At 37.8% G+C, this 24,777-nt stretch overlaps 1 protein-coding gene across 2 annotated transcripts in view; it reads left to right on the top strand.

Moving 5' to 3' along the window:
• The first annotated feature begins 6,811 nt into the window (after positions 1-6,811).
• The window catches only part of TMEM232 (transmembrane protein 232), a 293,389-nt gene continuing 275,423 nt past the window's right edge, over positions 6,812-24,777 (top strand). For both annotated transcript variants that reach the window (XM_085014218.1, XM_085014224.1), the window contains exons 1-2: positions 6,812-6,923; positions 17,119-17,291. The gene's annotated coding sequence lies outside the window, so the exon portion shown is untranslated. The remainder of the gene's footprint in view (positions 6,924-17,118; positions 17,292-24,777) is intronic.

Genomic DNA, 24,777 nt, shown 5'->3' with positions numbered 1-24,777 from the left:
TTTCTTCAACTTCTCACCATCCCACCTGTTTGTACCCTTTCTTATTTCTCCTCTTGAAAAGTTTCCTGACTCACTCATTACCTCATTCAGTAAATATTTTTAGAGTCTGTGCTGGACTCTAGGGAGAAAGTGAAGAATGATAAAGAGAAGATCCCTGCCTATGTAGACTCACATTCAAGAAGTAGGCATAGTTTATATATATATATAGTCACATTTATGATGTAAATGATATGATGCAAATGGTGTATTATATTAAAATGTCACATAGTATGACATTGATATGTGATTATATATGTTATATGATATATGGAATTAATAAATTCTCTGTTGGAATTCTTTTTTTTTTTTTAATTGACATATAGTTGATGGAGTTCCCTCATGGCTCAGTGGGTTAAGGATATGGCATTATCACTACTGTGACGGGAGTTTGATCCCTGGCTTGGGAACTTCCACATGCCACTAGCGAAAAAAGGGAAGTATGGTTGTTTTTCAGTGTGTTAATTTCTGGTATAATATATGTTACAAGATACTAAATAGAGTTTCCTGTGCCGTACAGTAGGACTTTGTGTTAACAACTTTATGTATAGTAGTTTGTATCTACTAATTCCATCCCAAACTGCTAATGTATCTCTCCCCCACCCCTTTTCCCTTTGGTCACCATAAGTTTGTTTTTTGTATCTGTGAGTCATTTCTGTTTTATAAGTTCGTTTGTATCATATTTGAGATTCTACTTGTAAGCCATATCACATAGTATTTGTCTTTTCCTGTCTGACTTACTTCAGAGGTTCATCCATGTTGCTGCCAATGGCATTTTTCATTCTTTTTTAATGGCTAAGCAATATTCCATTGTATAGATATACCACATCTTCTTTAGCCATTCATCTGCTGATGGACATTTAGTTTGTGTCCATGTCTTAGCTATTGCAAATAGTGCCACTGTGAAGACTGGGGTGTACATATCTTTTTGAGTTAGAGTTTTCTCTGGATTTATGCCTAGGAGTGGGATTGCTGGATCACAGGGTAACTCCAATTTAAGTTTTTTAAGGAACCCCTTACTGTTTTCCATAGTGTCTGCACCAATTTACATTCCCACCAACAGTGTAGGAGGGTTCCCTTCTGTTGAACTTCTTTATATTGTAATTTATGGATGTTTCTTGAGACATTATTTGCAGAAGCTGGCTAAAGATAAAGAGATGAGTTGATCATTTCCTTCCCTTTGATCATTAATGAGATCCAGTCTAGCACACCTTCAATTTCTTAATTTCCAGGGAATTCCTTAAGAGGCAGTGAGGATATCAAGACTGCTCCCATGTAGGTTTTCTTGGCAGAAGACAAGGTAGGATATTGGTTTAGTACCTGGAGGAACCCAAAGCAAGCCTGATAGCTTGGAGGTATGGAGCAAGTATGGGCTAAGCTCTTTGGGTGACAGCTAAAATAGCATAACTCAGATCATTTTGATAGCAAGTAGTTTCTCTTTTGCTGAATATGTCTGCATATTTATTCCCCTTTCCTTTTATAGGATAGCTATTTTATTATAGCCACATATGTGAAAATCATACAAGGAGAACATTCTCATTCTTTTAATTTTTTTGGCTACACCCACAGCATGTGAAAGTTCCTGAGACAGGGATTAAACTTGCACTCCAGCAGTGACAATGCTGGATCCTTAACAACTAGGCCACCAGGGAACTCCCATTCTTTTTTTTGGGTGGGGGGGTGGTAAAAATTTATTTGGAAGATGATTACCTCAACTAAGATACTAGCAATGCAGATATATTTGTTAAATAATATAATCATGTATAGGAAAACAATTGCAAATTAAGGTGACTACAGAACACATATTGTTATAATAAAAGCATAAATGTAACATAAAAATACGTGAATATCTTACCCAGTTTATAAATATTAACTCAAATTTTTTAAAGAATTAATAAAACCACAACAGATTTATTTATGGAAATTACAAGCATGTTGAGTTCAGATACTCTACTCCTCCCATTCTTTTTTGCAGCTGTATAGAACTCATATAGACAGCTATAGTTTATTCAATCACACTCATTTTTAGAAGCATCTGGTGATTTTTAATATATTGTAATTATAAACAAGTAACCATGAAAATACATATTTTCATTTTGTGGGTGGTATATATGTCACATAGTAAAGGCATATCTACTTTTTGTTAGATATTGACAAGTTTTCCTCCAAAAAAGTTGTGCTAATTGTATTTCTACCAGAAATGCATGCAAGTCTCTGTTTCATCAGTATTTACAAAAAGATATTGTCACACTTTTCTTTTTTTGTTTTTGTTTTTGTTTTTTGCTTTTTTTTTAGGGCCTCCACCCATGTGGAGGTTCCCAGGCTAGGGGTCAAATTGGAGCTACAGCTACTGGCCTATGCCCTAGCCACAGCAACTCGGGATTGGAGCCGAGGTTGGGACCTACACCACAACTCATGGCAATACAAGATCCAGATCCTTAACCCACTGAGGCCACAATCTAACCTACAACCTCATGGTTCCTAGTCAGATTGGTTTCCGCTGCACCATGATGGGAACTCCTGTCACACTTTCCAATTTTCCTTAATCTCATCTTTTGAGAAATGGTATCAGCGTAGTTTTAATTCTGTAACTGTGAATGAGGGCAAACAATTTATCCCATACTTAAAGGTCATTTTTATATCGTTTTGATGAATTTTCTGTGTTGTATCTCTTGCCCATTTTTCTATTACTTTTTTTTTTTAACTTAATTCCATCCATTTTAAGGTTTTTCATTTTAGGATTAATAGCCCTTTACTATGCAGCAAATATTTTATTCCAGTGGGAGTTGTCTTTCTCCACAGGTCATAAGGAAGGAGAGTTGGGGGTCACTGGTTGCTCCTCTGTTCCCTACCTGGTCACCTAGTCACAGCCTGAGTGCAAATAGCATCCCACGGAAGCTCCTCCCAGAGGCTGGATCCCGCAGCCCAGGAGAGGCAGGAAGACCTGAAGATGTCACCCCTGAGGGGTGGGCCACAGCCCTTAACCTGAACCCATCCTTTCCATATTCTCCAGCAACCCAGACTTAAACTATTTTTATTGGGATTAAAATTTTTCACTGATACCCGAAATCTGTTTCTCATGTGCAAGAAATAATGACCTTCATGTTTTGATTTATCCTTGTAAACTTTTTGACCTTTCCTTTTGTTTACTTAATTCCTTTGCCTGTTCTCTCCCATGCAAAAAGAGTAAGGAAGTTTCTGCAGTTCCCAGAATGATCTCAGGGCTTTGAAACAAAAATAGTCCTAGGAAGTTTGTCCTAGAGGAGTGTCATTCCAAACACAGCCTGGGAGATGAGTTGTTTAGACTCCACCCTGGCAAGGGCCAGAATTTCTCAGGAAACCAGGAACAATTTACCACTTTTCTCACCAGTGTCCTTTCTGTCAAGCCCAGAGAAGCTTCTTGGATCTAACTTCATCTCAAAATGTGGTATGTTTAAAAGATACAATGTTTTGGTAGAAATCATTAGCTCTCCAGGTATTGTTTTCTTTGCAATTAAGCTAAATTTCCTTTGAGGTGTTAAATATATTGCCTCCATTGTTCAAGTCCTCCCAGGGTAAGAACCAAGAGTTGAGGAATTAATCTTGGCAACATAGATTCCAGGAGTTTACAGTAGTTCTTTATTACTATATTTCAGTATTTCTCCACACAGAACTTGGGACAATCTGAGGGTCACCCTGAACTTACACAGATTGTTATACTGAAAACATTCTCCTCAAGTCAAACTTAAGGGCAAGTAGGAAAATCCATTGTTCTCTTATTTTTAAGTTTATGTTCTGAATTCCTCTGGCAATAATAGGTTGTAAAGAATCTGAAAGCTGGAGTTCCCATTGTGGCGCAGTGGAAATGAATCCAAATAGTATCCACAATGATGCGGTTCCATCCCTGACCTCGCTCAGTGGGTCAGGGATCCAGCACTGCCTTGAGCTGTGGTGTAGGTTGCAGACACAGCTCAGATCCCATGTTGCTGTGGTTGTGGTATAGGCTGGCAGTGTAACTCCAGTTCGACCCCTATTCTGGGAACTTCCATATGCCAAGGGTGCAGCCTTAAAAAAAAAGCAAAAAAAAAAAAAACTAAATAAAAATAAAAAAGAACTCTGAAAGAGCTTAGGAAGTATAAAATGAAGAAGAGTTAAACATCTAGAGTGAAACTGTTGAAAATGTCAAATCGTAGCCTTGTACTCTTCAATTTATTTCAAAGTCTTCATTTTTTTTTTTCTAATTTTTTGTCTTTTTGCTTTTTCTAGAGCCGCTCCTGCGGCATATGGAGGTTCCCAGGCTAGGGGTCTAATGTGAGCTACAGCTACCGGCCTATACACTATAGCCACAGCAACGTGGGATCCAAGCCACGTCTGCAACCTATACCACAGCCCACGGCAATGCTGGATCCTTAACCCACTGAGCAAGGCCAGGGATCGAACCCGCAACCTCATGGTTCCTAGTCGGATTCGTTAACCACTGCGCCACGATGGGAACTCCCAAAGTCTTCATTTTTAAAAAGCAGAACGAAAGCAGGGCCCATCTGCCTTCTAGGGGGGCTGTAAGAGGAAACATATGCAGAAGATATATAAAAACAAGCTGAGTAAAGAATCCTTGAAGTGAGGTGTAATGCAACTTCATCACTTTATTCAAATCTTCAAAATGGTCTTTATTCTACATTTTTAGCATAAAAAAAAATCCACGATTTAAGTGCACCACGGTATAGAGAGAGCCATACAACGCTGAACTTCCATAACATTCAATGGTACAGTCAAACATCACATGTACAGAATGCAAAATTTAGATGAACTTAAAATAAAATCCAATTTTAGAAAATGAAAAACTATTAAGGATCCCTGAAATATTCCTAACCCTAATGCGATTTCACTGGACTCAAGTCATTTTATAGTGAGGTACTCACAATATGACCCCGTTCACCCAGCTCAGGAATTTCTCAGGAGCCTTGAGTGGCTGCATTCGACACTGAGGATAAATGGTAACCAGTTTTTCATCTGCAAACTCACCTTAACTTGGCTCTGGAGTCATCAGACTTTTAAATGCATTCTCCTCCCTGCCCCTCAAATTATAAACAAACTGCTGTTTATGAAAACAACAAAATTAAATAAAAATAAGTAAATAAAAAGTTTCTTTGTCTATTCATGCTCTGGTCCTACACTGTTTTCATTTCAGAGACTTTTATAATATATGTTAATGTCTAATAAGACCAGGTGTCACTCATAGTTTTTCCGTTTCAGTTTGTCCTGGCTTGCATGTTTGTTTTTTCATTTGAACTTTAGTAGTAACTAGTCTAACTCCATGAAATTTTGTAGGCATTTTTATTAGGATTATATCAACTTTATAAATCATTTAGGGATGATAAATATCTTGATGATGTTGAGTCATTCTATCCATAAATAGATGTCATTCTCTTTTTTTTTTTTTTTTGTCTTTTTGCCATTTCTTGGGCTGCTGCCACAGCATATGGAGGTTCCCAGGATAGGGGTCAAATCAGAGGTGTAGCTGCCAGCCTACGCCAGAGCCATAGCAACGCGGGATCCGAGCTGAGTCTGCAACCTACACCACAGCTCACAGCAAAGCCGGATCCTTAACCCACTGAGCAAGGCCAGGGATTGAACCCACATCCTCATGGATGCTAGTTGGGTTCGTTAACCACTGAGCAATGATGGGAACTCCTTTTTTTTTTTTTTTGCCAGATATTTAATCTTGTGATATTGAAAGAGGGATTCCCCCCCACACACACCATTAATTCCTGTAGCTGGTTATTATTTGAATAGATAAAGGTTATTTATTTCTATATATCAGTTTTGTATCCAACTGAACATCTTACTAATCCCTTACTGAATTTTTTGAAAGTTTTATTATGGTTATGCCAGGGTTTTCTAAGGATACAAAAATATTGTCTGTAGGAGTTCCCATCGTGGGACGTACATAGGGTTATAATTATATTGGATTATGGTTTTTTAACGGTTTGATTTTTGGAGTTGCATATTCGTATGTTTATGTGGAATTTTTTTGTGATTTTTTTGTTTTAAAGTAGTAAGAAGGCACTTGGTGTTTTGGTTTGTATACGAATGGATGGTTTGTTCTGGTTACCAGGGAATAGTTTAGTTAGAATTTCAGCTTTGGGTGCTGATGGCGGAGTTAGTCTCCTTCCTTGAGTCTTGGGGAGGGGGTGATCCTCGTTTTCTGGTTTACAAGACCAGGGTATTTGATATACTACAAAGACTCTTCATTTTAAGAGGTTGTTTTCGATGATGCTAGTGACTGGTATTAGTACCAGAATAATTAGGAAGTACACGATAGAGGCTAGTTGTCCAATAATAATGAATGGGTGTTCTACAGGTTGTCCTCCAATTCATGTTAGTGTGATGAGGTCTGCTACTAGTACTCAAAATAGGCATTGACTTAGTGGTCGAAATATTATGCTTCGTTGTTTGGATGTGTGTAGCATGGGTATTAGAATTAGGATTAAGATGGAGGCTACTAGGGCTAATACTCCGCCTAATTTGTTGGGGATTGAGCGTAGGATGGCATAGGCAAATAGGAAGTGTCATTCTGGTTTAATGTGGGGTGGTGTGTTTAGTGGGTTTGCTGGGGTATAGTTGTCTGGATCTCCTAGTAAGTCTGCTAAGAATAGTACTAGGGTTAGTAGGGCTAGTATCATAAATAGGGCTCCTAGAATATCTTTGATGGTGTAGTATGGATGGAATGGAATTTTGTCTATGTCTGATGAAATTCCAGTAGGATTACTGGATCCAGTTTCGTGTAGGAATAAAAGATGTACAGCTGCGAGGGCAGCGATGATGAAGGGCAGAATGAAGTGGAAGGCGAAGAATCGTGTAAGGGTTGCTTTGTCGACGGAGAAACCTCCTCAGATTCATTCTACAAGGTTTGTTCCAATATAGGGAATAGCTGATAGTAGGTTTGTGATGACAGTAGCTCCTCAGAATGATATTTGTCCTCAAGGTAGGACGTAGCCCATGAAGGCTGTTGCTATAACAGTAAATAATAGAATTACTCCGATGTTTCATGTTTCTAGAAATGCGTAGGATCCGTAGTATAGGCCTCGGCCTACATGGATGAATAGGCAAATGAAGAATATTGATGCTCCATTTGCATGTAGGTAGCGAATAATTCATCCATAATTTACGTCTCGACAGATATGTGTTACTGATGAGAAGGCTGTTGTTGTATCTGATGTATAGTGTATTGCTAGGAATAGGCCTGTTAGGATTTGTAAAATTAGGCAGATACCTAGAAGGGAACCGAAGTTTCATCATGATGAAATATTTGAGGGGGCTGGAAGGTCAATGAATGCGTTATTGATAATTTTTATTAGTCGGTGTGATTTTCGGATGTTGGTCATTAGGGTTCTTGTAGTTGAAATACAACGATGATTTTTCATGTCATTGGTCATGGTTAGATTCCATGTGAGAATAATGACAATATACATTGCATTTATCTTAAGTACTATTTTTGTTATTGGGTTTGTTGGTTTTTCTTCAAAACCTTCTCCTATTTATGGTGGTCTTGGATTGATTGTAAGTGGTGGGGTTGGTTGTGGTATTGTGTTGAATTTTGGTGGGTCTTTTCTAGGTTTAATGGTGTTTTTGATTTATTTGGGGGGTATATTAGTGGTTTTTGGTTATACTACTGCTATGGCTACTGAGATGTATCCTGAGGTTTGAGTTTCTAATAAGACTGTTCTTGGGGTATTTGTTTCTGGTCTTATGATGGAGTTTTGTATAGTTTATTATGCGTTAAAAGAGGAAGAGGTAGAAATTATTTTTAAATTTAATGGGCTCGGGGATTGAGTGATTTATGATACAGGTGATTCAGGGTTTTTTAGTGAGGAAGCTATGGGGATTGCTGCTTTATATAGTTATGGTACTTGATTGGTTATTGTTACTGGTTGATCATTGCTTATTGGAGTTGTTATTATAGAGATTACTTGTGGTAATTAAATAGTATTATACTTATTGTAATGGTAATGAGAAATGAGAGAAAATATAGTTTAGTTAAGCCTTTTTGATTTGATACTATAATGGATATTTTTATTTGAATATAAGAAGTTATTTTTGGTAGGATAGTTTCTAGTCAGATTAAGTCTAGTAGTGATGATGCAGATTTTTGACTTATAGACAGGTTATGATATGTTGGTAGGCGGTGTATAATGGAAGGATAGTATCCTAGTATGTTGGAGAATTTATATGTTTGTGACGAGTAGTTAAATTTTAAGTAATAGGTTATGTTATTTAGTTCTAGGGCTAATATAAAGCCTATAATAGTTACGATCAGGGCTGTTATTTTTATATAAAGGGGTATTGTCATGTTTGGTATTGTTATTGGTGGGATGTTGTTGGAGATGATAAAGCCGGCGAAGATGCTTCCGATTAAAAGGCGTTTGATAGAGTTAATTAGTAAGGGGTTATTTTCATTAATTAAGATTAGGGGTGAGAAACGTGGCTGTCCTAGGAGTGCAAAGAAGATAATTCAAGTACTGTAAGCAGCAGTTAGAGATGTGGCAATTAATGTTATTAATAGGGCTCAGGCGTTTGTATAGGATGTGTTTGCTGCTTCAATGATAAGGTCTTTTGAGTAAAATCCTGTGAGGTAAGGCATTCCTGTTAATGCTAGGCTTCCAATGATTAGTGCTGTTGTTGTAAATGGTATTGCTTTATATAGTCCGCCTATCTTTCGGATGTCTTGTTCGTCATTGAGGCTGTGAATAATGGATCCGGAACATATGAATAGTATTGCTTTGAAGAAAGTATGTATACAGATGTGAAGAAATGCCAGGTGGGATTGGTTAATGCCGATTGTCACTATTATTAAACCTAGTTGGCTTGAAGTTGAGAAGGCTACAATTTTTTTTAATATCATTTTGTGTGATTGCACATAGTGCTGTAAATAAGGTGGTAATGGCTCCTAGACATAGTGTCATAGTTTGGACTAATTTATTGTTTTCTATCAAGGGGTAGAAGCGGATGAGTAGAAATACTCCTGCTACTACTATTGTGCTGGAGTGCAGTAGTGCTGACACAGGAGTTGGGCCTTCTTTGCTGAGGGTAGTCAAGGGTGTAGTCCGAATTGAGCTGATTTTCCTGCTGCAGCTAGGAGTAGACCTATTAATGGTATGTTTGCACATTCGTTATTTAGTATAAAGATTTGTTGGAAGTCTCATGCATTTGAGTGAGATAGGAATCATGCCATAGATAAGACGAATCCAATATCTCCAATACGATTGTATAGGATTGCCTGTAGTGCGGCTGTGTTGGCATCTGTTCGTCCATGCCATCATCCAATTAGTAGGAATGACATGATTCCTACGCCCTCTCATCCAAAAAAAAGTTGAAAGAGGTTATTAGCGGTTACGAGAATTATTATAGTAATTAAGAATAGTAATAGGTACTTAAAGAATTGATTGATGAAGGGTCCGAGTGCATGTATCATATGGAAAACTCTATAATTGATCATGTGACAAATAGTGCTACGGGAGTGAATATTACTGAGAAGTAATCTATTTTGAAGCTAAGTGATAGTTCTACGGTTTGTAAGGTCATTCAGTGTCAGTTTGAAATAATTATTTCTTGGCCTGTGTGGATAAATATTAATAAGGGGACTAAACTGAGAGTGAAGGCACAGGATACAGTGGTTTTTACATAGTTGGGGTAAAGGTTGGTTTTGTAGATGTTTGAGTTGGATATTATAATTGGTATGGTTAGAATAGTTAATGTAGTTAATACAAGTGGGGCGAATAGGTTTATTACTTTTATTTGGAGTTGCACCAATTTTTTGGTTCCTAAGACCAACGGATAACTGCCATTCTTTAAAAGTTGAAAAAGCCACATTTTTAGGTGTGGAAGCATGAGTTAGCAGTTCTTGCAAACTTTTTCGGTAGATAAGAATATTTAATTTTCTATTACTAGATTCACAATCTAGGGTTTTTGTTAAACTATATCTACAGTAAAGGGGTCCTAGAATTATTTTAGGGTTTAGAGTCAGTAGTAATAGCGGTAGGATATGTAAGGCTATAAGAGCATTTTCTCGTGTAAATGAGGGTTTGATGTTAATGGGGTGGGTATATTTTCCTCGTTGTGTTATAATTAGTATGTAGAGAGAGTAGAGGGCTGTAATTAGTATATTTAGTCCTATAAGAATAATTGTGATGTTGGATCAGGAAAATGATGCTGTAATGATGAATAATTCTCCAATTAAATTGATGGATGGGGGTAGGGCTAGATTTGTGAGGCTTGCTATTAGTCATCATGTTGCTATAAGTGGTAGGAATGTTTGTAGTCCTCGGGCTAGGATTATAGTTCGACTATGTACTCGTTCGTAGTTAGTATTAGCTAGGCAGAATAGTATGGAGGATGTTAATCCGTGGGCGATTATAAGAGCTGTGGCTCCTATGAAGCTTCGGGGGGTTTGAATTATGATTGCTACAATTACAAGTGCTATATGGCTTACTGATGAGTAAGCAATTAGGGATTTTAGGTCAGTTTGACGTAAGCAAATAGAGCTGGTTATAATTATGCCCCATATGGAAAGTATAAGAAATGGGTAAGCTATGTAGTTTGTTAGTGGGTTTAGAATAGTGGTAATTCGTATTATACCATAGCCTCCAAGCTTTAGCAGTACGGCTGCAAGTACTATTGAACCTGCAATAGGGGCTTCTACATGGGCTTTTGGCAGTCAAAGGTGGAGTCCATACAGTGGTATTTTTACTATGAAGGCCATGATGCATGCTAGTCATATAAAAATATTTGATCAAGTATTAGGTAGTGGGTGGGCCCAGTAGTGAATAATTAAGAAATTTAGTGAGCCTGTAGTATTTTGAATGTAGACTAGTGCTACCAGTAGTGGTAGGGATCCTGCTAGGGTATAGAATAAGAAATACAGTCCTGCATTGAGTCGTTCTGTTTGATTTCCTCAGCGTGTAATAATAATTAATGTGGGCACTAGTGTTGCTTCGAATAGAATATAAAATAAGATTAGTTCGGTGGCAGTGAAGGTTATGATTAGGAATAGTTGTAGTAGGATTAGTATAGTGATGTATAGTTTTTTTCGGGTTGTTGTTTCTTTTGATAAGTGGGATTGACTAGCTATTAGTATAAGGGGGAGGAGTCATATGGTTAGAACTAGTAGGGGTATTGATAGTGAGTCGGAGAAAAATGTCAGAGAGAAATTAAGACTGTTGTCGTTTAGTTGGTTTAATAGGGAGAGGCTAATTAGGCTAATAAGGAGGCTATGTACTGTTGCATTAATTCAGATTATACTGTGTTTAGATATTCATGTTATGGGTAGTAGTATTGTTGTTGGGATAATAATTTTTAGCATTGTAAGAGATTTAGATTTTGGATGTAATCGGTACCATATGTATTAGATACTATTACTAGTAATGACAGACCGAGTGCGGCCTCGCAGGCTGCAAATACTAATAAAATAATAGGTATTATGCTAGGTAGGGTGAAGTGTGTGTTTAAGACGATTAAAGTAGATATGATGAAAAGTGATAATATCATTCCCTCTAGGCATAGTAGTGAAGATATTAAGTGAGATCGGTATATGAGTAGTCCTATAAGGGCGACTGTGAATGCTACAATAATGTTTATGTATACTAATGGCACTTGATAATTATGAAGTAAATCATAGTCTAATGAGTCGAAATCATTTGTTTTAAACTAATTATCATATTCTGTTCATTCTAGGCCTTTTTGGGTTCATTCATATGCTAAGCTTGCTGTTAGTAGTGTTAGGAGAAATAGTGCTATTGTGAGTATTGTTTTTAGGTTGTTTGTTTGGGATGCTCATGGTAAAGGGAGGAGGAGGGCAATTTCTGGAACAAAGAGGAGGAATGTAATTGCTACTAGGAAGAATTTTATTGAAAATGGAAGGCGTGCTGATCCTATGAGATCAAATCCACATTCGTATGGGCTTGTTTTTTCTCAGTATGCGTTTAGCTGGGGTAGTCAGAATGCGATTAATACGAGTAAGGAGGCTAGGGTTACATTTGTGAGTAGTGTTAATATGATAGTTATTACTCTTTTTCGGAGTTTACCGAAACTGATTGATTGGAAGTCAATTGTACTATTTGATACTAAAAGAGTAGGACCCTCATCAATAGATTGATACATAAAGGAATAGTCAGACTACATCTACAAAGTGTCAGTATCAGGCTGAGGCTTCGAAGCCGGAGTGATGGTTGGATGTGAAGTGAAATTTTAATTGTCGTAGGACGCACACTGCTAGGAAGGTAGATCCAATAATTACGTGTAACCCGTGAAATCCTGTAGCTACGAAAAAGGTAGATCCATATACTCCATCAGAAATTGTAAATGGTGCCTCATAGTATTCTGAGGCTTGAAGAAGGGTGAAGTATACACCTAGTGCAGTGGTAATAAATAATGCTTGAAGTATGTATTTTCGGTCTCCTTCTATGAGGCTGTGGTGGGTCCAGGTAATGGATACTCCCGAGGCAAGGAGGATTGAGGTATTTAGTAGTGGCACTTCTAGGGGGTTTAGTGGGTGAATTCCTGTTGGTGGTCAGCAACGTCCTAATTCAGGTGTTGGTGCTAAGCTTGAGTGGTAAAAAGCCCAGAAGAATCCAGTGAAGAACAAGACTTCAGAAATAATAAATAGGATTATACCGTATCGCAAGCCCTTTTGGACAACTGACGTATGGTGGCCTTGGAAAGTGCTTTCTCGAATAATGTCTCGTCACCATTGATATATTGTTAAAGTATTAGTTAGTAGTCCTAGGGATAGTAGGAGTATAGAATTAAAATGGAATCATATGATTAGGCCTGATGCTATTAGAAGAGCTGATAAGGCTCCGGTAAGTGGTCATGGGCTTGGGTTTACTATGTGGTATGCGTGTGTTTGGTGGGTCATTATGTGTTATCGTGTAGATATAAGCTTACTAGCAATGTGAATACATAGGCTTGGATTAGAGCTACTGCGAACTCAAGAATGGTTAATAGGATAAGGATGATGAATGTGACGAAGGCTGTTATGGTGCTGATATTAAGTAGTGCTAAGGTGGCCCCTCCAATTAGGTGAATTAGTAGGTGCCCTGCTGTAATATTGGCTGTTAGTCGTACGGCTAGGGCCACTGGTTGAATAAATAGGTTAATGGTTTCAATGATTATGAGTATAGGAATTAGTGGAGCGGGTGTTCCTTGTGGTAAAAAGTGGGCTAGTGATGCTTTGGTTTTATGGCGGAATCCTGTAAATACAGTTGCTGATCATAGGGGAATTGCTATGCCCAGGTTTATTGATAGCTGTGTGGTAGGTGTGAATGAGTGTGGTAGTAGACCTAGGATATTTGTTGAGCCAATAAATATGATTAGAGACATGAGTATCAGTGATCAGGTTTGGCCTTTTAGGTTATGAATAGCTATTATTTGTTTGGATGTTAATTGGATTAATCACTGTTGAATAGAGATCATACGATTATTAATAAGTCGTTTAGGTGTTGGGAATAATAGGCTGGGGAATATAATAATTAAGGTGACGATAGGTAGTCCTATTATCGTAGGGGTAATGAAAGAGGCAAATAGATTTTCGTTCATTTTATTTCTCAGGGGGTATTATGTTTTTGAGTCTTGAGTTCAACTGATTCTGGACTTATTGGGTATGAATAGTTTGAGATTTTTAGTTGAAATAAAATAAATAGTGTTATAATTATTGATATAATTGTAATGAATCATGTAGATGTGTCTAATTGTGGCATACCATTGAGAGGAGGTTTAAGCTCCCGATCTCTAACTTAAAAGGCTAGTGCTGACTAGCTTCTCGATGAACCTGTTAATATTGATGTTGACCATTTTTCGAAGTACTTTAATGGAACAAGCTCAAGTACAATGGGTATAAAGCTGTGGTTTGACCCACAGATCTCTGAGCATTGTCCATAGTAAAGACCAGGTCGTGTGGATATTAAAGTTGTTTGGTTTAGTCGTCCTGGAATAGCATCCGTTTTTAGACTGAGGGATGGGATGGCTCATGAGTGTAATACGTCTTCAGAAGATACTAATATTCGAATTGTTATTTCTATTGGTAGAACAACCTGATTATCTACCTCTAGTAGTCGTATTTCTCCGGGCTTAAGATCTGATGTGGGGATTATGTATGAGTCAAAGGTGAGGTCTTCATAGTCTGTATATTCATAGCTTCAGTATCATTGATGTCCTATAGTTTTTACAGTTAAGGCCAGATTGTTGATTTCATCTATTATGTAAAGGATTCGTAGTGATGGAAGGGCGATTAGAATTAGAATGATAGCGGGCAGGATTGTTCAAATTGTCTCTATTTCTTGGGCATCTATCATGCTAGTGTGTGTCAGTTTTGTTGTTAATATAAGTGAGATAATATATAATACTAAAGAGCTAATTAAGAATACAATTATCAGGGTGTGATCGTGAAAGTGTAGGAGTTCTTCTATAATGGGTGAAGTGGCGTCTTGAAAGCCTAGTTGAAAAGGGTAAGCCATAGAGGTATATAGGGTTTTCACCTATAATTCAACTTCGACAAAGTTATGTAATATTTTACTAATACCTCAATTATCGAGAAAGACATAGTGGCTATGACGTTGGCTTGAAACCAGTGGAAGAGGGTTCGATTCCTTCCTTTCTCATGCTTATTTCAGGTTAATATATGTTGGTTCTTCAAATGTGTCATAAGGAGGAGGACATCCGTGTAATCATTCCAGGTTTGTGCTTGTTAGTTCAACTGCAGATACTTCTCGTTTTGATGCGAATGCTTCTCAAATAATGATTATTAATATTACTGCTGTTAGCGAGATGAATGAGCCTATTGAGGAAATAGTATTTCATGCTGTATATGCGTCAGGATAATCAGAGTATCGTCGAGGTATTCCGGATAGCCCTAGGAAATGTTGTGGGAAGAAGGTTATATTTACTCCTATGAATATAATTACAAAGTGGACTTTTGCCCATGCTTGGTTGAGTGTGTATCCAGAGAATAGGGGAAATCAGTGAACGAAGCCTCCTATAATGGCAAATACTGCTCCTATAGATAACACATAATGGAAGTGTGCAACTACATAATATGTATCGTGCAGTACAATATCTAAGGATGAATTGGCTAGTACAATGCCTGTTAGACCTGCTATGGTGAATAGGAAAATGAAGCCTAGGGCTCATAGTATTGCAGGTGACCACTTGATATTGCCGCCGTGAAGGGTAGCTAATCAGCTAAATACTTTTACTCCAGTTGGAATAGCAATAATTATTGTAGCGGATGTAAAGTATGCTCGGGTGTCCACGTCTATTCCTACGGTAAATATGTGGTGAGCCAATGCGATAAATCCTAAAAATCCAATGGACATTATGGCTCATACTATGCCTATATACCCAAATGGTTCTTTTTTACCTGAGTAATAAGTTACAATGTGGGAGATTATTCCAAATCCTGGCAAGATGAGAATATATACTTCTGGGTGTCCGAAAAATCAAAATAGATGTTGATAAAGGATTGGGTCTCCACCACCTGCTGGGTCAAAGAAAGTTGTATTTAGGTTGCGGTCTGTTAGTAGCATAGTAATGCCAGCTGCTAAGACTGGCAGGGATAATAGAAGTAACACAGCTGTGATTAGTACTGATCAGACGAATAGGGGTGTTTGGTATTGGGACATTGCAGGGGGTTTTATGTTAATAATTGTGGTAATAAAATTAATAGCCCCTAGAATTGATGACACTCCTGCAAGGTGTAGGGAGAAAATTGTTAGATCAACTGAGGCTCCTGCATGAGCTAAATTTCCAGCTAGAGGTGGATATACGGTTCACCCAGTACCTGCTCCAGCTTCTACTATTGAGGATGCTAATAGCAGTAGGAAAGATGGTGGAAGTAGTCAGAAACTTATATTATTCATATGTGGGAAGGCTATATCGGGTGCTCCAATTATTAATGGTACAAGTCAATTGCCAAAACCTCCAATCATAATAGGTATTACTATAAAAAAGATTATTACGAAGGCATGGGCTGTAACAATTACATTATAAATTTGGTCGTCGCCGAGTAAGGTTCTGGGCTGACCTAATTCAGCGCGAATTAGTAGGCTTAAGGCGGTACCTACCATTCCTCCTCAGGCACCAAATAGTAGATACAAGGTGCCGATGTCTTTGTGGTTTGTTGAATATAGTCAACGATTTACGAACATAGGTAAAATGGCTGAGGAAGCATTAGACTGTAAATCTAAAGACAGAGGTTGAGTCCTCTTTTTGCCAAGTTCCGTGGTGAAATGTCATGTTGAATTGCAAATTCAAAGAAGCAGCTTCAATTCTGCCGAGACTTCTCCCGCCTTTTTTTCCCTGCTGCGGGAGAAGTAGATTGAAGCCAGTTGATTAGGGTATTTAGCTGTTAACTAAAAGTTTCGTAGGTATGTAATCCCACCAATCTAGTGAGGATTTAGCTTAATTAAAGTGTTTGATTTGCATTCAATTGATGTAGGATGAGTCCTGCAGTCCTTAGGTTTTCAGGAGTTAAGTACTTTGTACTTGCTTAGAGCTTTGAAGGCTCTTGGTCTATATTAACCTAAATTCCTAGTTCAGGGATGAAAGGGCTGGTGTTATGGGTAGAATTAGTGTTGATAATACAATTATTGTGGGGAGTAGTTTTATTTGTTTTGTGTGTTCAAACTGTCATTTTATTTTTATGTTGGTGGTGGATGGAAATATGGTTAGTGAGGAGGAATAGGCTAGTCGTATATAAAAATAGAGGTTTAGTAGTGCTGTTATTGCTATGAGTGTTGGTATGATGATGCTTTCATTTTTTGTTATTTCTTGAATAATTATTCATTTTGGTATAAATCCTGATAGTGGGGGCAAGCCTCCTATTGAGAGTAGGGTTATTATTATTAGGCTTGTAATGATGGGTATTTTGTTTCATGTATGGGATAGGGACAAGGTTGTGGTTGTTGAACTGTGAATTAGTAATATGAATATTGCTAGTGTTATTATAATGTAGATTAGTAGATTTAGGATTGTTATGGTTGTGTTATATGGTAGTACTGCTGTTATTCATTCTATGTGTGCGATTGATGAATATGCTATGATTTTTCGTAGTTGAGGATGAGGAGGACTAAACCAAACGCGGATCTCAGCCGCGTCTATAACCTACACCACAGCTCACGGCAAGGCCCGATCGTCAACCCACTGAGCAAGGGCAGGGACCGAACCCAAAACCTCATGGTTCCTAGTCGGATTCGTTAACCACTGGGCCACAACAGGAACTCCAGGTATACTTTTTTAACCTTGGAATTTAATTAATTTATTTTAATTCTTTGATTTTATTGATAAAAAGTGTTTAAACACAATGAATTTTCCTCTTATCTCTGTTTTAAGCATATCTCATAGATTCTAACATATGGCATTTTTTTGTCATTATTTTTTATTCCTCTTTCACCCAAGAGCTATTTAGGAGGAAGTTGTATTAATTTTTATGTGAAAGGGTCTTTTTAAATTTTTTAAAAATAATTTCTACTTTTATTGCATGGTGTTTAGAAAATACTGCTTAATATATTTCTAATTTATAGAGTTTAATAAGGTTGGCTTTATTACCTAATATATGATCAATTTTTGTGATCATTTGATTCATATATTTGTTCCAGTGGTATGTTGAGAAGAAGACCTAGTCTGTAGTATCAGGATGCAACATTAGGTAACATTAGACATAACCCATAAATTCTACCTGAGTGTTTATGTTACTTAGATCTTTAATAATACTTTTTTTGGCCTATTCATCTGTCTTATGCTAAGAATGGTATGTTAAAATTTCCTATATCTGTTTCTTTGCATCTTAAGTACTTTTAGTTTTATAAGGGTGGTTGCTATTTTTACTTAATTATTTATAAATGTCTTACCTTTTTGTGAATTTTGACTCAACAATCAAATGTGCTCTTCTATATACACATTTATTCTGGTATAAATAAGTGTACAAGTTATTCTTACAACTTTTCCATTAATAAATTTAAAAGGAAATATAGAAATAGAGAATACCACTACCTGCACATCAGAATAATAATTTTTTGCAGGCAAGATACACCAATTAATATTAAAGATGGTGGGTAAAAAATTGAAGATAAAAAGAATTTTCAGTTTCAAGGTATCTCTTTCAAAGAGTTTGCATTAACCACATAGGTAAAGATACTAACTTTACAGAGCAGAAACTCAGCAGACACCATCTTAATCAAGTAATTAAAGTTAACATCACTGGTAATAACATACTATCACATTATAAATCGCTTGATAAGAAGGAAGACATAGTACCATATTTGTGGAATACTTGCCAAAAATTATAACCTCATTTTAATAATGAAAAATATAAGACAAATCCAAACTGAGATACAAGCTATAAAATAATTGATAAGTTCTCTTCAAAAGTGTCAAAGTCATAGAGAGATTAAAAAGGGAAAGAGTGGAATTTTTACAGTGAAATGCAATATTGGATCCTGGATAGACCTTAGCGGAAAAAAATAGTGGAATTCAAATAAAGTCTGTAATTCTGTTGGTAATATATTTGCAATAGTATTTTTTGTTTGTTTGTTTTACTTAGGTTGTATAAGAAGCTAACATTGAAGGAAGCATGTTGAGGAAGAAAAGGAAACTTTTTTTAGTTGAGACTTTTTAAAAAAATAATAGTTTTAGATTTACAGGAAAATTGAGCAAGTAGTACAGAGAGTTCTCATATACTCATCACCTCCCTGCCAGTTTCCCTTATTCACATCTTGCATTGGTATGGTGCATTTGCTGCGGTTAATGAACTAATATTAATGCATCACTAATAACTTAGGTCCATACTTCACATTAATTTTTGCTTTTTGTGTTATACAGTTTGCAGGTGTTGACAATACGCATATCATGTCCACCATTAGAGTATCAGACAGAGTTGTTTTTCTTCTCTCAACATCTCCTGTGCTTCACCTGTTCATCCCTCCTTCTCTTCCCCACCCCCAAGGAAGCAACCTCTGATGTTTTTAGGGTCTCTGCAGTTTTGCTTTTTCTAGGAAGTCATGTTGTTCCAGTTATACAGTATGTAGCCTTTTCAGACTGGCTTCTTTCACTTAGCAACAAACATTTAAGATTCCTCCATGTCTTTCTGTGACTTAATAGTTCGTTTATTTTTATAACTGAATCATATTCTATTATATGGATGTACCACGATTGGTTTATTTATCCATTCACTTAGTAAAGGGCATCTCCATTGCTTCACTTTTTGGCGGTGATAAATAAAGCTACTGTAAACACTTGTGTGAACATTTTTGTGTGGACGTGAATTTTCAACTCAGTTGAGTAAATATCTCAGGGGCATGATTGCTTGTCTTGTAAGACTATGGTTTTAGTCTGTTTAGTTTTGTAAGAAATTGCCAAACTATCTTCCAGAGTGGCTGTACCATTTTGCATTTGCACCAGCAGTAAATGAGAGTTCCTGTTACTCTACATTCTTGTGAACATTCAGTGTTACTGTTTTGGATTTTAACCAAATTAGTATGTATCTCATTGTTTGAATTTGCAATTTCTAAATAACATAAGATGTTTAACATCTTTTCATACGCTTGTTTTCCATCTTCATATCTTCTTTAGTGAAATGTCTGGATGTCTGTTCATATCTTTTGCCCAGTTTTTAATTGGGTTGTTTTCTTATTATTGACTTTTAAGGATTCTTTGTATATTTTGAGTATGAGTCCTTAAATTTCAATACAAAACAGGTCTACAGAATTATCAAATTTTGCCCTCTTTGGCTATACTGTACATAGATATGTGTCGCTGTAAATATTCCAGTTTTATTTTAAGTGGGGTTAGATACTCTGCAAAGACATTAGGAACAGAGAGCCCTTTTGTCATCCTTGGAAAAAATGTAACTTAGCTTCAGGATCTCATTCAAGAAAATGCTAAATGCAAAATTACATAACAAACAACTTTTCTATTTACCATCCATGATATTGTGATTTATAATAAGAAATAGGTCCTTGGTCTTTAAAGCTGCTTCTGGCATAGAGCTCCTAAAACCCCTGGAATTTCCTGAGAGGAGAGCCTTTAAGGTGTCTTTTGTTGTGGTAATAATGTGCCTTTGGGGCCCACCAAAGGGTGGGATCTGGTTCCCCCGGGGCGGGGGGGGGGGGGGGGGGGGGGTGGAGAAGGAAGAGAGAAAGACAACGGACCCCAACCCCTTGATTGGAGGATTGAAACTTCTGCCCCCCACCACCACCACCTTTGTGGAGGGCAGAGGGGCTGGGAGGTGAATCACTTATCAATGACCAGTGATCTAATCAATCACTTGACTAAGAAATCAAGCTTCCATAAAAAGTCAAAAGGGGAGGGTTTCAGAGAACTTTTAAGTTGGTGAAACATGGAAGTGCTGGAAAAGTAGCATAGCCAGAGAAAGCATGGAAGCTCTAAGCCCCTTCCCACATACCTTGCCCTATGCCTTTTTTTCATCTGGCTATTCCTGAGTTATACCTTTTATAGTAAACCGGTGATCTAGAAAGTAAAATGAGTTCTGTGAGCTGCTCTAGCAAATTAACCAAACCCAAGGAGGAGGTCATAGGAACCTCCAATCTGTAGACGATGGGTCATTACAAGTTAAAGCCTGGGTTGGCCTCTGAAGTGTTGGGGTGAGTGGATGGGGGTGGGCAATCTTGTGGAACTAAATTCTTAACCTGGAATGGGATGCTATTTCCACCTGGATAGCATCAGACATGAGTTGAATTCTTGGGTGTTCTGCTTGTGTCCAGGAATTGTTTGATATGGGGACCCATGTTGATATTTTATCCAGGAACTTAAAAGTCCTTCCCTTTGGTTTATAAAAGACTGAGAATGATGTCAGTGTTGTGGATTTTTCAGTAGCAATTATGGCAAACTTGGTAACTGAGCACAGACTTCTTTTTTTATTCAAATCTTCATCATGCCAAGTTTATCTTTCCTAGGCTGTACATCTTCTCTGCCTAGCTCAGAACTGCTTCAGCTAGCCTAGAGAAGTATCTGCTCTACTAGCTGCAGCATATCATAGGTCTTTTTAAAGAAATGAAATGTACTTGGGCCCTAAGTTTCCATTGTTGGATGCAAGAATCTGGTGACGAAACCAGTAATTAAAGAAGTTGATATTTCAAACACATATTTTCCCTGAGCACTGGTGTTGGAGGAAGGCATGGAAAGTTTTCCTCTATCAACAAGATAGATCAGGTGAATAAGATTTTACAATAGCCAGAAATAGGCTTTGTTAATCACGTTATACTTTTGTTTAAAAATAATTTCAAACAGCTGCCAGTAGAATATGATTTGGGGTAGAGAGATTCCCTACATAGTCTTAAAAAGTCTACCTTTGTTCTGAGGCTGTGAGCCATTTCTCAAAGTCTATCTCAGGATGGGTCCCAGCCTCAGGGCTGGATTTCAGGCTAGCACTTACAGGAGTTCTGAGCTCATTTTCTAGGTATGAGCATTTAATGATCAGAAGGCCTCTTCTATGTGATACAATTATAATCTTAAGCTACCTGCCAGTAGCAAATACAGTGTGCATTTTTTTTGTCTTTTTATGGCCACACATGGAGGTTCCGGGCTCGAGGTCCAATTGGACCTATAGCTGCCAGCCTACACCACAGCCGCAGCAATAGGGAATCTGAGCTGCTTCTGTGACCTACACCACAGCTCATGGCAACGCCGGATCCTTAGCCCACTGAGCAAGGCCAGGGTTCGAACCCTCATGGATACTTGTTGGGTTCTTTAACTGCTGAGCCACGATGGGAACTCCCAGTTTGCATTTTCTTATGCTTGTATATACCAAGAAATGTGCTAAGTGCTGGGGTGGGATGGAGCAATGAATTTATTTCTAATCTTGAGAAGGCTATTTGGGAGGTCATAAGAATAAGGGATCTGTAATTAACCAGCCAGTGGTTCTGCTACCTCAAGTACCTGCTAAGTATGTGACTTCCACTAAGTTGTGAACATTTTTAAGCTTTGGTTTTCTCTTACTTAAAATGAGATAATGGGAGTTCCCCTTGTGGCTCAGCAGGTTACAAATCCGACTAATATCCATGAGGATGCAGGTTTGATCCCTGGCCTCCCTCAGTGGGTTAAGAATCCAGCATTGCTGTGATCAGTGGTGTTGGTTGCAGACACAGCTCGGATCTGGTGTTGCTGTGGCTGTGGCTTAGACCGGCAGCTGCAGCTCCAATTTGACCCCTAGCCTGATAACTTCTGTATGCTGCAGGGGCGGCCCTCGAAACAATAATAATAATAAAAATAAAGTAGTAGTATATTAAGATTATGAATAATTATATTGCTATAACTGTTATCTTTATTAAATGATATGATATATAATAATTATACAATGATGTAGAAAATAAACTGACGAGGATAACCCTCATGGGATCTCAGTAAGGATTAAATGGAATAATGTTTGTAAAATTTATAAACAGTATTTGTAAGGCATTCAGTATGGTGTTTGGCATACATCCAACACCCAAAAAAATTTAGCCATTATTATGATGGAGATGACAGTCTTATGGGAACAATAATAAACAGTTGTTAACTAAGAAACCCATGACACCTGCCCAAGATGTAATAAGGTGATTGTTTCTATGAGACTTCAAAGAAGGAAAGGTAGATGTGGATGGGAGTAGCTTGAGAAAGCTTGGCTAACAGTTACTTGTGTGCATGATGGTGTCTGATCCCTAGCTCCTCTCCTACTATGTTAGGGCATTTAGCACTTAAATGTGCTTTGTGAACTTAGGATTTGAGCAGCAGGAAGCAATCTTGGTGAAGCAGAAATTGTTGAACAAGGATGCATGGACAGGAACAAGAGTAACATGAGTGCAGAGGTGACTGATTAACTTGTGCCTGCATCTGTGGAGTGGTTGAGCGTGGTCAGAGGCCGGAGGAGAGACAGAAAACCTTTGTGAAAGTGGAAGCACCTGGATGGGGAACAGGAACTTACTTTTATGGGCATTGGGTGGTTAATGAAAGCAAATGAGCAGGGAAGCAGTGTTAATAAAATGACAGTTAAGAGGGAAACTTTTTTTTTTTTTTTTTTTTTGCTTTTTAGGGCCATACCCACAGCATATGGAGGTTTCCAGGCTAGGGGTTGAATCGGAGCTGAAAGCTGCTGGACTACGCCACAGCCACAACAACACAGGATCTGAGCCATGCCTGCCACCTACACTACAGCTCACAACAACACCGGATACTTAACCCACTGAGCAAGGCCAGGGATCAAACCTGCATCCTTATGGATGCTAGTCAGATTCGTTAACCACTGAGCCACAACAGAAACTCTAAGAGGGTAACTTCTCATAGCCTATGGAATTCTTATAAGCTGAGGCTATAGAGAAAACCTAGTACACACATGTGAGACGATGAGAAACACTCCAGTGGTAGAGGGAGATTGGAATGGAGAGAACTTTTAATGCTGCAGTTTATTTACAGACACTATTTCATTCAGCGTTCAATGAGGTAGGCCTTATCCTCCTTTCACAGGCGAGGACACTGAGGCTCAGAGAATATAATAATAGGTCATGGAACCAGAATTCAAAGCCAGGTTTTCCAGGCTCCAAGACTTATTCTTTTGATAGGCATTAACAACTGACTATGAAATATCTGGGGAGAAATTGAATAATTTCAAATTGATTGCATATGATTGGAAAAATGTTAACATAATTGAGAACTGAGAGCCAGTTTGCAAAAGAAAAGTAGCTTTCAATATATTGAACTTGAAGCAATAATGGGGAATGCAAGTACTAATATCTATGAAATAATTAGAGGCATGGGTCTGGAGTTTAGAGAATGAGGGCTGTGATGTTGTGAAGTCAGTGGAAACAATAGGAGTGGATGCTATGACCTAGGCACAGAAAAGGAAAGTCTTAGAGCCGTCAGGAAAATTATAAGAACAGAGTTAAAAATTGGGAGTCAGTGAAGACAAAAATGAAACAAAAAAAGTGACGAGATAAGAAATGTACAAGTAGATTTTTTTTTTTTTTAAAGTAGGATCCACTAAGTACCACAATGCTCAAAAGAGTTTCAGGTGTATGTTTGTACAGATATGTAGATGGAAAGGAGGGAGTCAATGGAGAATGAAAGAGGCAGTGATGTAGGAGAAAAAACTAGCCTGGGAATGAGAAGATGTGGGTTGTGGCACCAGCTGTTACTCAGTTTATAAATTTGTGAAAGTTGAGATGCTTTCCAAAGGTCATTCTCGGTGCTGACATTCTAAGCTAAAATTATATAGGCAAGATGACGTACAGTTTTATAAAATCCACTTATTCATTCACTGTGTCTGTGTTGTGGGAGTGGGGAGAAAACATGATCTCTAGCATAAAATTAGAGAACTTAAGAGATGCTCGCAGATGACAAGGTAGAAAGTTCATAAGCTACAAGAAAGAGTTAAGAGGTAGGCTATGAAGGTTCAAAGAAAAGGAGAGAGGTTGTTTCCATTCTGGAGAAGAGAGGGGAATGGTGAGAACTGTGGAAGGACCCAGCAAAGAGCTCTTCCACTGCAGACTCAAGTACAGGTTAAGCTGGGAAGTCATTCGTTGGTGATAACGGTAGTGTCCTTCCTTCAGTTCTTCTGCTGAAGGCCACTGTTTAAACGAGGCAGACTTTGGCCTGGTGAACAACCTAAAATTGAGCGAGACCTGAGTCAAATTTGAGCTATGCTACTTACTAACTTAATGATCTTGGGTGAAGCTCTTAAACTCCCAGCCTCAGTTCCTCCGTTTGTAAAATGAGGATAAT

This window comes from Sus scrofa, chromosome 2 (genome assembly GCF_054392235.1).
Source record: "Sus scrofa isolate SSC_HxYL_T2T_F1_AM1 chromosome 2, Sscrofa_HxYL_maternal_Yorkshire_Landrace_v2.0, whole genome shotgun sequence".
NCBI classification, from domain to species: domain Eukaryota; kingdom Metazoa; phylum Chordata; class Mammalia; order Artiodactyla; family Suidae; genus Sus; species Sus scrofa.
This window is presented reverse-complemented; position numbering and strand designations above follow the sequence as displayed.